The sequence below is a fragment of the Calypte anna genome, chromosome 10 (assembly GCF_003957555.1).
Source record: "Calypte anna isolate BGI_N300 chromosome 10, bCalAnn1_v1.p, whole genome shotgun sequence".
Classification (NCBI taxonomy): domain Eukaryota; kingdom Metazoa; phylum Chordata; class Aves; order Apodiformes; family Trochilidae; genus Calypte; species Calypte anna.
Genome location: NC_044256.1, coordinates 5865363 through 5879782, shown reverse-complemented (window position 1 = coordinate 5879782; position 14420 = coordinate 5865363). Strand labels below are relative to the sequence as shown.

The following is a 14420-nucleotide window of genomic DNA, read 5'->3' as shown; positions in this document are numbered from 1 at the left end:
AAAAAAATAATAAACTTCATACTCTAATGAGCATGATTAGTGATTTGCCTCAGGGTCACAACACCAGATAAAAGAAGAGGTGTTAAGGATGCACTGACCGAGGGTAGGGATAGAAATGGATAGAGCAAATATTGAATGGTTATAACAGATATTCACTATCTCCATCCGTAGCTCACTGATTTTGTCACGCTCTTGGTGATAAACATCTAATCACCTTTTCTAGAACACCCTTCCCAGGCATCTGTAACCAGGACAGACTGTTTGTCACCATGTCCACAATGGTACCTGAGAGAAAGGACAAATGAGTCTCTAAAAGCACAGTATAATATTAGAAAGGACAGATGCCTTCCAAACACCCTAACAATCCAAGCATTCTAAAGATGAATTTCATGTTTCTAATATGATCTATCTGGTAATTTTTAAAGTAATTTTTCTCAAAGGATCCTACTATTCTAGAAAGGATATCCAAGGTCACTTGTTACTATTACTTAATAGAATGAGTATATCTAAAGCTTAAAGTGTTTCCCTTCTTTGGACTTAAAATTTCTGTTCTTAAAAACAATTACTATAGCTAATACCTAATGCAATTGCATATTAGTAATAAGTCCTCCTGACTTTCCTATCAGAAACTCAACTAACATGCATCTTAAGGTTAAACTGTTTAATAAAACACAGTAAGGCAAGATAGACTGTAAATGGCAGGTAGCAAGGACACTAGGTAGGACTCATTCCAAAGTTTTGGATCCAAAGCCATCAAGTTTATGTGATACTTCTTCCCTGACAAGATTCGAGAGAATCAATTGCCACTTAATAGAATTTAAAGATACAAATGCAGGTACTTTTCCTGAATCCAAGTTAACATTTTTAAATTTTTTTTAGTGTTACCAAAACTCCCTCTGTTTTACTAGCTCTATAGCTAGTAAAACCACCAATCATCTCTGACCTTGAGAGGAACTTGTCCCAGATAAAAAAAATTGATACAATAACTCCTTTTTTTGTTTGGTTTTTTTTCCTCTGGACCTGCAGTATAGTCCTTGGGATCTGAAGTACTACATCTCCCTTTCAATCATAATGCCTTCTAAGTGTCTATATTTTTAAGGATAAATTCTAAGCTCACAGAATATTTCAGTGTAACTGTTTTAGAGACTAACGCTCATTATCTACTAATGGTGCAGGCAGACTCTTCAGCTCACACCTTGTTATCCCGCTTAATGTCTCTCAAATACCATCTGAACAGAGATCAGGTGTAGCTGCCACAGAATGGAAACCAGCGCTTTTCTTAAGCAGAGTAATTTGCATTATTAACGAAGACTAAAAATACATTATTTCAGACATGTTGCATATGGGGCATAAGATGTCTGTTGTGTGACAACCCTTGAGACTTGACTTTTATAATAACCTATTTCTAATTGGCTTGGAAAGAAATAACAAAGGACTTGGATAAGCAAAAACCAGCACATCACTCCAGCAACACAAACCATCCATGAAGTTCTAAAATAAAGCCACAAGAAAATGAGTTTTCAATGGCAGCCTGATGCATAATGAAAACTACTGAGATCACAGAGAATGCACATTACTGGAATGCTGTAACTGACAAAGAGGTGTTCTTGCACCAAGCTCTTAGGCAGCATGCTGATACGGACTTAAAACTTAAGACCACAGAACTACTTTGCAAAAGCATAGTTGTTTTCTAGTGAAATCTGACATTCCTGACATGCCCAGGAAATTCCAGTTCAATGTTATGCAAGAAGTAAAAAACAACAGCCACCCTCTAATTGAAGTATAATTCTGATATTCAGGCTTCTTAAATTGTCAGCAAGCATGGATTTGGGGAGCATGCTATTTTATACTTCCAAAAGAAGACTGAGAAGGATCTCAAGTGCACTACTGGGCTAGCCAAAACAGGAATAATAAATTAACTCAAATTTAGATGCCAATGCTAAAACTGCTCAGACTTTCACTACATTGTCACAGTTCTGCATTGCTATCTGCATGACAACTCTCAAGTTATTTTTGACACCCTGGCATCCTTGCAGCTACTCAGGTTAATCCTGCAAATTCAGCCACAACTCACTCTCATCTACTGTAGAAAAACTCTTACTACTCTGAAAAATTAAGTCCCAGGAGTCTGAGTCTTATTCTGACCTGACTGTAAGGGCAAGACTTCTATTAAATATAACTGGTAATTTCTGTCAAGATTAAGAGGTAAAATAACTTTAAGTCTTAAAGGAGTAGTTACTCATTTTTATGTAACTACTAGATTCAAACACTTCGTTCCAAAAACATATTTCCAGGAGTTACACAGCATCAGTCTACATCAGAATAAATTCAGACCTGAAGAAACTGCAGTTCCTTATTGCATCATTAATGCACATATAAAAGCCATGTTATACAAGATATGTCTGTATTGTAACATATGGCTGAATGAAGAAGTGATTCACATTGCAATGTTAAGCACACATGCTTAATAAGAATTACAGATTAACTAGCATTATGTATGACCTTTAGTGGTGGATCCACCACTGTGACCAAAATTGGAGTTTAAATGAATTTCACACAGAACAGCCCTTCACTTATGGGCATTAGGGAAAGGACCACTAGATATCCACTGTAATAATACCCACTTTATTTCACCTTAGTTAAGCTGTGCAAATAGATGTTTTATGCATCTTACTTACAATTCATCTTATTTACAAGGGAAACATTCTTCCAGGGAAAGACAATTCTTATTGTGTACATGCCATGATCACAGTGAAATCTACAGAGCTCCAAAAATTCTGTAATCTCCTCAGCCCTTATATAAACACTTTGCTGTTTCTGTCTCAATTAAATATACATCATATGTATTAAATACAGCATCTCTATGGCCACACTACTATGTTCAGAGAAACTGGGAACAGAATTGTTTTAGATTAGGGCCACATTAAGATGTCTTAAATCTTTTTTCTGTTCTCTGTTCTAACAATGTGACTTGTTCAACTCTCGAGACCTCAGTGACAGAAACTTTCACTTAGAATATCTCCTAGGAAATTACAGTAACTTCATATAATGTTGTATGGATTAAGCTTACTTGTGACCAATTTCCAACTTCATAACACTGTTAAATGTCTGCATTTCAACAAATTTTGCAGGGTCAGTAGCAAAGAAAACTGAGTACACAGTACATCAAAGACAATTACATCTCAAAGACTGACAGGGCCTCTTTGGTTTGTTCTATTTGTCTCTGCCTGCAAAAAACTCACAAAGCAGCTTTGAAATTGCCATTCCAGGAAGATTCCCACACTCTCATGTTTGCATTATTGCAGCCTGGCTGACCACAGACTCAACAAAAGAATAACATTGACTTCCACAGGAGCAGCTACATCCTTACGTCAGTTGTCTGGAAATACTTGATTCATTAGGACAGGTTAAACTGAAAGCAAGACATAAAGACTAACGCTTACTTGCAAGCGATTTACAACTACAAAATTTTACACACACTTCCACACTTTCAAAAAAGAATCAGCCAAAGCAGGAACATAATATTCCTGGATTTTCAACAGAACTCTGAGAACATCAGCTTGTACTTCAAAGTCACTTTGGCATTTGGACTACATCTAAATCAGATGTTTTTGAAAATTAGCTATCAAAATCCCAACTAGAATGGCATGATATTCCATAAAATAAGGTGTCACCTATCTTTTCAAAAAACGAGTTTCATTTTACTACGGTTAAGTTTAGCATGGAATGGGCTGGTAACTTAGTGTGCAATACCTGTTTCTACAACAGTTTACCCATGTTAATTGTCCTGTGTTATCATCTGAGAAGCAAAAGTTTTATTTTTAATCTGTAGAATACAGAGAGAGATGAATCTCTTCATATGCTGCTCTGGCCAGCAGCTTTCTTTGTACATATTGACAAAGTTGCCAGGAAAACAATGATAATGATGAGTGTCCTCACATAAACCCTTCAAGTATCAGGAGCATTTAACTGAAAAAGATTGGCTTTCTAGCAATACCAAGCAAACTGAAGGCCATGCTAAAGCTTACTGATTACCTTATAAGTGAAACTGATGAGTAGAGCTCATCTGTAACACCTAGCTGGCATCTGATCTGAAAAGAAAAAACAAATAAGCCTCAGTACTCCAGTGTTGCCAAAGAAGATTCTCTCAAGGTATTGCTATTGATTAATACAAATGTGACAACCTGTGTGTGGTGTTTCAAGGAGCCTTCCCTTAGGGCGTGTATCAGATACTGGTATCTTACCTAAGAAAAGATTCTCTACAGGATAGTTTGTAACACAAATTACACCCTATCTCATATCAGAGAAAACACAACATGGCAAAGAAACAGACAATAGAACCATGCCAGTCAAATAAAAAAAATAGCAGAAATAGTGGTTTAGGGGGTTGATGGTTTCGTTTTTTTGTTGTTGCTGTTGTGTTTTTGGTTTTGTTTGATTGTGGGGTTTTTTTACGATCAATGCAATGATCAAGGAAGCTAGCAGAAAGGACAAGGGGGTGGAGAAAATAGTATAGTGATAAAAATAACTCCATGAAAAAAGACAGGCACTGAAAAATCTAAGTCACACGAATAGTAACTTCAATCTTATGCAAATAATCTGCTATTCCTTTTCCATTCCTACATTCAAGATATGTGAGATTGCTAAACAGCATTTAGAATACTACTGATTCTCATTAAACAAAAAGCCAAAGACAAGATTCAAAGCGTACTAAGCGGAATGCAAATTTATTATAGCTTCCACAGCTTTTATTCCAGAAAGTTTTCCCATCTATAAGTAGCTAACACATCACAGCTCAAAACAGACTTCACACATCTGCAGTAACACACACACATGCAATCCAGACTAGAAATCTAGAGTAGAAACTCTCCTCCCACAAGCCCTAGCATAAGGTGACAGTGGCCAGTCTCTACAACTCATATGCACTGCCATGTATGTCCAAGAATTTTACAGGCAGTACATATCCGTACAGCTGACTTGACTAGATGGCTACAGATTAGAAAATGAGATGCAGCCACATTGTTATAGACCACACAGGCAGCAGAACCTAAAGTGAAACAGCAGATCCTGTCTTCTCATTTACCTTCTTCTTCAGCTACTTGATTCAGATACAGTTGATTCAGACAGTTCAAAAGAAGATATGATTGAAAACAAATGCACTGATAATAAGGGAAAAAGTAGAATAAATCAGGCATGAAAAATAAAAATAGTTCCCTGTAGTATATACATACTGAGCACATAACTGTTTTGATCTTTTAGAATTCCACTACCAATGAACACAAACACAGAGCTACACCCAAATTTCTATTCATTTTGTACTTTCAGAATAACCTATGGGGATTTGTCCTTATAACTTTCAGTAAAACAATGGTTCTCTAAACTTAAGAACTGTTTTTTAAGCAATCCATTTTAATCCATTTTTGAAAACCAGCTGAAGTAGTACTTAATACTACCTAGCTATGCATATCCACCAGCTGCAGGATGCTGATGCAAGTATGGATTTTCCTGGACTTTATAATTTTTCTTGGTATTACTTGACATAGTATACACTTTCTGCACGGATGCAGATAAAAAGCAGCACCATCCTGTCACTAAACGTGGCTTGCCTGCCACTGGACACGGCACAAAAAGAAAATACAATATGGGAAGTCTACCTGAAGCATGGAACTAAATTCCTCCATCTCCCAAACCATCAGAAGTGATGGGGTCCTTTAAAGGATGCAGATGAATTAGGAATATACTTAGACTAATTTCTGGAGGCACCTACTATTCACTGACTTTGATCCCTGACTTGGGCATTTGGAACCTAAGGAAACTTAGATGTCGGAGGTCCCTTCCAACCCAGATGATTCTGTGATTCTGAGAAACCAGCCTTCAGTCGAGCTGGGCTCCAGATCTTCTTTCCACAGTACATCAAATAGCATAGGTACTGTTACACCATGACCTAGTAGAAAACACTCATTTTATTGAAACACTGCCACAAGGCTTCTGGAGGAAATTACACTAAAGTCCTCACTCAGATACTGTAGCTGGGAAACAAAGAAATGACTGAGGAAAGGAGGCTCAGTGTTTAGATTCATCATAAGGGTCTCCTATGAGCAGAACAAACAATTTGATAGTTTTGTTATGCTGCTGGATATTTTTCTTCTCAAGAGAAATGTTAATTCTTCTCAAGAATATGTTAATTTCTACTAAAATTCTAGGTATTCTAAAAATCCTAGGTAAAGTCTATTATACTGCTCATCACACCATTTAGGTGATAATTTTAAAATTATTTACTTAATCATTTGCATTTTATGAGCTGGCTTTCTTAAGCTTTTGATGTACTTCTAAATTAATAAACAGCAAAACCTAAAAATAGAGATAACTATTAAAACTGGAAGTGCAGCTGTTAGAAAACACCACATGTTAGTCATAAGACAACTTCTATAGGAGATTTGACAGATAGACTCTATACTTACAATCTATTTTTAAATCTAATTTATTCAGACAGACAAACAATGGATTTCACTGGCACTTTCCCAATTTTTAAGAGAAAAACCAAAATAATTTAGCATACAGTAAGATTAAAAAAATCCTTTTACTAAACCAGACCAAAGTATTCTTAGGAAATCCATTAAGTTTACACAGAACTTACTCTTCATACTTGGATAGTTGTTAATTAGGAAACCGTAAATATTTTAACCAGAGATCCTTCTTTGAATTTCTGTAATCACTGAAACTTAAAAATGTGTGTGATAAACACATACTAAACTATTTAATTTTATCAATACATCTGAGCAAGTTCGTTGCTGTTGTGAAATGTCATAATAGAACAGCAGACATTTAGCTACAAAGCTTAATTTTACTTGTTACTTTAATATAGTATCACTATTACAAAATGCATACGGCTAATTTATAATTAAGAAAACAGCTGAACATGGACATTATTTGTATCGCTTAGAAAAACAAGCAGAGGACAGTTTAAAGTCTAAGTAATACTTCTAACATGTAGCACATTCTGCAATCTGTCATATCTTATATAGTATTTAAAATTATTTCCAAAAAAATTATAATGACAAACAAATTTTAATACAAACTATGTTTTGCTACGAATGGTAGCAGTGTATTGAGTAGTATTGAGAAAATCTTACTCAGTTTGCAAATACAGAAGAAAGATTATTTACTTGGGTAACTGATACCAAAAGTGAACTGTTGCAGTTATCTGCTTCTTCCATTTCATAATAAAACCGTCTGTAATAAGTAACCAAATAATTGATCCTCCAAGGAACTTGTTATTACATAGTGAAAGAGAAATGCTTTTGATTTTTCTGCATCTCTTTCCTTGTTCACGAATCATAAGACATGGAACTGATGAAAAGAATGCCTTCTTGACCTAGAGTCTTACAAAATTCAGGTACTTTGGAATTCACTGTATTTTTTCACAGCTTCATAAAAAGGGTAAGACATTTAAACTACAACCTGAATGCAAAATAATTCCAACAACACTTAAGATTAAGCCTTTAATATATTTTCTATTACTATCAAGAAAACTTTACTGTTTTCTATTTGGAAACTATTACCAAAAAAACTGTTTTAGATGTCTAATAGTTTGAGCTACAGAAGAGAGACTTTAAGGTAAGATCGCAGGTGAGGAATTATTGTCCTTAAGCACAGGATAGTGAAATAAGGGACTACCTCAATTACTTGTTTGCAGTTATTCTGTCTCTGGCATAATAAACCGTTGTGAAATTGTTTAAATATCCCATTCAAATCCAGTAAAAAAGAGATAGTTTGCCTGCATAAGGCATCAAAACTCAGTATTTTCACTAGTTCGTATTGGTTTTCAGATATTATTAGGAGACAAACATTTCTTGTCTTTTCTCTTTTCCTCTATAGCAGCACTGCTATAACAAGAAATTTTGTCCACCCTTGATTCAACAAAAATGAAAATCATCATTCTTCAAGCATTCCAGGAATAGTGGCACAGGTATTGTTTTTTCACAACTACACTCCATGCTTGTCACAAGTTACTTGTTACCCAAGTTGTCTGGTGCCTGAAGTACTAACGCAACATTTAAAAAATCAATTTAAGGTACCTGTCTCCTGTCATTGTCTCCCTACTTTTCATGGCATCAAGTTAGACTCCTAATAATCCAGGTCTTCACTCTTCTTAAGTGAGCATAAGAGTTCTGACTGTAGCAGCCCTATTTTAAATAAACGGAAACAAAAAACCTACTTGTGAAATAACCACAAACAATAATTAAATTATTACTGTATAGAACTACTGAATTGGTAGATAAAAATTGTTTCTACAAGACAGAACAATACAAGAAGAAGCACCAGCTGCAACAGAACTACACACAAAACCATCAATTTTCCTTCCCTTCCCTTTCTCCTTCCTGAGATTACTTACTAGCAAACTTTATCACCTGTACCTAGGAATTTCCCAAATGGCTTCTTTTTCCCCAACAGAGAACTACATAACTTTCTCCTCCCCCCCCTTTTCTTTTCCTAAGGAAACTCCTCCCAACTTTTCCCAAGACCAGAGGGAAAAAAAGAGGTGTATTCTGTTTATCTGATGCACTTTAGTGACAGCTCCTAGCACTAATAAATTTGCTTTTAATGTTTTCAGTCTGGTTTTCAATCTGAAGAAATTTTGCTGCACCTCCACCAAGAACAGAATAAAACAAAGAATGCACAGGGTGTACAAAATAACATGCATCTCTTTGTGTTTCTTTGCAGTCATTTCTTAACTTTCTTTGCTCTCATGCTGCTAAAGAACAAATGCATAGATATTTATCCCTTAAAGTCTGTATATACATACAAGTGAGAATTTGGCTTTCCCTGTCAGTGTCTTTTTCTCTTCAAGCATACAAAAGGAAAATATCAATGTGAAGATAACTATCAAAATATTATCTCACAAAGAGATGAGGAATAACAATTATTTAAACTAAAGTATTACTTCCTTAATTTTAGATAATTTCCTTTAAATTATTCACATTTCAAAAGAAAAGAATACTACTTCAAACCTGAATGAGCCCTAACAAAAGTTGAGGCTGCAGAAAAAACGATAAAACAGATGCAACAAACACACTGCCCTAACTGAAGGAAAAAGGTTCCTGTTTCTTGTTTCAGCCTCAAAATATATTCCCAATAACATCAGATCATGGAATATTTTATTACAATTTACTGTGTCTTTATTCATTCAATGGTGTATGAGTACTCCTTCATATTTGCTCAAGAATTAAAAGACGTCTTTAAGAAAAGCAAAGGGCATGCTTTAAGCAAATAAATTCAATAATTTGGAAATAATGATCCCTAGAAGCCCTCAAATCCCTATCAACTACCAAAAATTATCCAAATAACAATACTGCATTCTGATTTTCAGAGAGCAGCAATGTATTTGATTTAGAAATTCATTATTTCCAATTACGTACCAAATTACAGACAGACCCCCAGCCATCTGTGATTTGTATTTAATTTTTACAAGGAGATAAAGTGAATTTGCAAGCCATCAATATGGCAAAGAAAAATTGCTGCTTATAAAACACTGTTGCTTAAAATTATCTTAAGAATACTTGGGAAAAAAACCAAAACAACATTCTAGCTATCACACTAAGAAAAATAATGTTTTCATTTATTTTATGCAAGCTTTAACAAAGAGAAACCCATCTGTTGTTTGATTGATTCCAGGGTATTTCAGTAGTCTCAACTGAATTAATCTCTCAAAAATGTCCTTCTCTAGGCAACAAAAGTGACAACAGAAGGTAGAAATTCAACTCATCCACAGCTACAATATTCTTTTCATAATGAAGGCAAACTCAAAACCAACGAAACTAATACTTATTGGGAAAATATTTCTACACTAAAAGAAAAAAAAAAAAAACAAACATATGACCAAATCTAAAACTGGAAGAATTTAGAAGCGAGAGTAATTTCTGAGTTCAGAGCAGTAAAATTATTTTCTTCATTATACAAAGACATTTGCTGAATTTATGCCAATTTATATTCAACTACTTTTGCATTACTTTCCAATTGAAAAGAGAATTATAGAATCTTACTGAGAGGAGAGCAGAGATCCTAAGAGGAACTTAGCAACATGAAAGTCAGAAAACAAATAATTGTCCAATATACTACTCTGAGAGATTTTTACCTCTAAAGCTCATCTTTATTTATACAGCATATTGACTAGGTCACAGGGAAATTATCTCAGTACAGACAGAATGAAGCATAACAACCGTAAAGCAATCTGAAAATCAATTTAAAAAAAAAAACTCTTTTTCTTCAGAAGAGTATAAAAATGAGACTAAAACCAACTCCAATAAATGAGCCTCAATACACTACATAGGCATACATGCATAATTTGGCATTTGTATTTACTTTTTGCTAAATGTATTTTGCAGAACTGACAAGTGCTAAATGGGCCTGAATATAAGACGTCCTGAATACTAAGTGACTCACTTTACAGGAACAAATAACCAAAACAAGAATGAGACTGTGCCGAAGCACTAGACCTGGAATGTGTCAGCCTTGATGAAACAACCTGACAGAGTGACAGCTGAATATTAACAAATTTAAAATGTCTCAACACTGCACAATCATTCTGAAAGACCCAATATATTCCCACATGAGTCCCTGTTGAGAAGCAAAATCAGAAATGGACAGCATCTACCTTGTTACTCAAAGCCAGTCTAGCAAACCTCAGTAGTTCTCATCTGAAGAACTAGATGCAAGACTAGCCCAGATAAGTAACAACACGTATCAAAGACCAAACACACTTTTAATGATTCTGGAGTCAAAGTGACCTTTAGAAGTGACCTGGGACACATAGAAGCAAGCAATCATAGTTGAAATTCCATTTGATTTCTAAGATGGCATGGAAATCATCAATTAATCACCACTTATACTAATGAAATACTCCTTATAGAGACAGCAAGAGAGAAACTGCATAGTGAAGAATTGGCAGGGACTGTCAGAAAGAAAAGACACTGATATCCAGCATTCAGTCAGTATTAATGTGGATCGGGAATCATTCTTCATTTAGCAATTCTCTCAATAAAATATTGTAGTCAAATATTCAGTTAGTTTTTTTTAAATTACACTACTTCTGTTTCAGAAGTAGGAAAAAAAATATATTTGTAGCCATTTTTGTATTACAGTATATAAAGGAACTTTATATCTTCTCATTCCACTTCCTTCAGAATTTTCTTCCTACTCATTGTTAAGTGTTCCCAGACAGTACAGCTTCTCCATAACAACACGCAGCATAAAACTGCCTTAACTTTGCACCGAAAAAGCCAGTATCACATACCATAATGTTAATTCTCTGTTAATTCATTATAATGCTAAAAATTTAATTAATATATTTTTGAAGTGCCTTGAGCACCTTACATTGTATGTTAAACTCTGCTTTAAGTATGTTATAACTAAGAAGTTTTACTGTCCTTTTTTCTAGCCTTACTTTTGCCCAGAAAGGCTGGACCAGATGACCCCCAAGGTCCCTCCCAGCCTGGTAAACTATTATTTTACAAAACTAATTCATAAAGGACACCGTTATAGATAAACAAGTCATCCCAGCTGTAGTTATCTGAAACTGTTACTAATCTGTATCCTGACACCCCTCCTATGGAGAGTGCCACAAAAATTTGGCAGTGATAGATGGACCCTCACTCATGTTTTTATGTGTTTTCATTACTTCTCACAATGCTATCAAATGCTTTGAAGAAAACATTTTCAGTCATACACTGGTAAACACAGTCAAACGTGTGAGAGAGAAAAACATGCTTCATTTTGTCAGTCTTTGTTTTACAGCAAGACCTCAAAACCAACTAGGAATTCCAAAGATAGCTTTAAGAAACTTCACTGCTAAGTCTTATTGCTCATTCTACAGATTAAGTCCAGAGCAGCAAAACTGCTGCTTCTGTTCATAATAAGCAAAAGAGAGACAGCAACTTTCCTTTTGCCCTTCTTCTTCCAACCCACTAGAGACTTGCTATGCTACTTGACATCTTACATCTACTTCACAAGTTACATGGAGATCAGCAAAGCAGATTACCAAGAGAGGAAGTAAGTAGCTGGGGGGGTTGTTTTTGTTGTTGGTAGTTAATTTTGTTGTTTTTAAAATACATTAAAAAATGTAAAAGCAGGGAACTGCTTAAACAGGGAGATCTGCATTAGACAGGGAGTGGGGAAATGGGATACAAAAACCAGCCAGAGTAGTGAAGCCATAAAACTTCATCAGTTAAGTCAGAAAAATGTCATGAAACACTCAGACTCCATTTAAAACCATCATTAAAACTAAAAGCAATGTAGTAACTATTAATGTAACTGCATCAAATTTTTCTAGCAATCAGCAAAAAAAAATACAGTACTTGAGATCTAAATATAACTAACATTTAAACTATTCTGTGCATAGCTAAAAATTGATCTCCTTTAAAGCTGGAAATCTGATGTTCAATATAAGCTATGTCTTACGCAGACATCCTGAATACATCAGAAAATGAGTCTGAACGATCAGTGAACCTAGGGAGAAGCAGCAGAGATACTGGAAGGCAGAACACAATTCACGGAAGAGTGATTCATGTTAAGCAAGCAATGCAGACTGCAAAACTTTCTTGTGATAGTTCCAGCAGTTATGGCAGACCTAGCACTGATGGCTGCCCAGTTAACACCTTATTCTACTGTCACAGCAAAGCAAAAAAAAATCATGAGATTGCTGCTCTTGCAATTCAGAAGTAAACCTTCCCTACATCTCAAGATAGAAGAAAAGTTTACAATGGTTTGTCAGTTTACTACGTATATAAAAGACATTCCAAAACTTTGAATTACATTTTAAAATGCTAAACAACTGCATGTTCAAAGATACAAAGCAATTAACTACAGAGACGATAGCTCTAGAAAACGGGTATCTAAATTAAATGGGTAATTAAAACTGGTATCTAAGTTAAATATAGTGAACTTTCCTCATCCCCTCCTGACAACTTTCCCTAGGATTTGCTACATCTAAACTTCCAAAGGCACTGTGCCAATGCTACAATGTTGACAATGGCTAAGAAAGACATATTACTGTGTCTTACAACTTACCTGTTTACGAGGTAACTATTTGAGACTTGTGATCAGTACAGGAATTTTTTTACACCCTTCATGAAAAAGTAAAGCACACATTGCTTACTACTGTTTCTACCCAAAAGTTAATTTTCAGAACTATTAGTTTGCTACATGACAAGTGCAACATTTATCTTTAAGAGTAATAACACATTCACCTAAGAAGGAATTCGCTTGGTAAAACATATCATGTACTTTGATAAATTCAAATGTCATTACTATCTAAGCATGTGTAAGTAGCAGAGAGCTCCAAAAGAAGGGCAACAAAAAATAAATACAACTTGAATATTGAAGAAGGGATTGTAATAATTTTGTGCTGCTAAAAGACACAAAGTAGCCTTAGAAATGCAAAGAGCGAGATAAATCCAAATGCATTATAGAGCATTCAAGAATTGTTATTTTTAGAATTTTATTTTTACTCAAACAGCCTCCAAGGTTTTATGTATTTTTGAGGCTTGAATGCAGTTCCAATCTACAACAATCAATGAAATGCTGCATCAAAACAATCTACCTAAAATGTCAACTTTTCAATATAAAGAAACAGCTATATGAAAACACAAGTCTTATTTATAAATAAATGGCACTTTCTTGTGCTTAAGAAAACTACGCAAAATCTCATATGCCATGCCAGCTAACATCAGATAAATGGCAACAAATTTTTCTTCAATACATATATAAAACCTTAACCAAGTATTTCTTCTCTGCTCTTCTGGACTGCAAATACAGATTCTGCAGTATGGGGTTAGGTGTTGTCGTCAGTAACTACAGTTTAAATCTACAGAGACCCCAGAGATTGTCCAGAGATTAAAACTCATCATGACGAAGGTAAAACCTCTGTGTTCTGGCACTATCCCTGGAGAGAGGCTGGGAAACACCACCTGGAATAAATTATTAATAGGCATCTTGGACACTGGTACCTACACTTTTTTAAATATCATGAAAAAGCATTGCACCTACAAGACAGACACTGCACAGAATTACAGAATTGAACAAAAACAACATAGGCAGTTGCCCTAAGATATTAGCTATCTTTTCCCCATATTTCTCACTGTTATACTTACTGAACTGTAAATTGTGGACTGGCTTTTGCCAAGGCCACCAAAGTTTCACATGATCCTCTATATCCACCATTTAACCAGCAATCAAAACACAAATAAACACGTGACTGAAGAACATTAAAAGACAGACAGCATCTGGTAACAAATTATTAGTATAATATGTACAAACCAAATGGTATACATTCAGGTGAAGATTCTCAGCAAGAATCCTCTGCCCAGCTTGGGCACTGTGTTTCATTTAATAATGCCAGCTACTATAGAGAATCCAAATCAGAA

The 14420-nt window shown here is 35.0% G+C and overlaps 1 protein-coding gene across 4 annotated transcripts in view; it reads right to left on the bottom strand.

Moving 5' to 3' along the window:
- Nucleotides 1-14420, bottom strand: part of FAM189A1 (family with sequence similarity 189 member A1) — a 97705-nt gene that overhangs the window by 70417 nt on the left and 12868 nt on the right. The window contains exon 1 of one of the 4 annotated variants that reach the window (XM_030457174.1): nucleotides 4036-4047. The exons of the other annotated variants lie outside the window; for them this stretch is intronic. The gene's annotated coding sequence lies outside the window, so the exon portion shown is untranslated. Of the gene's footprint in view, nucleotides 1-4035; nucleotides 4048-14420 lie in introns of those variants that run through there. 4 annotated transcript variants of the gene reach the window in all.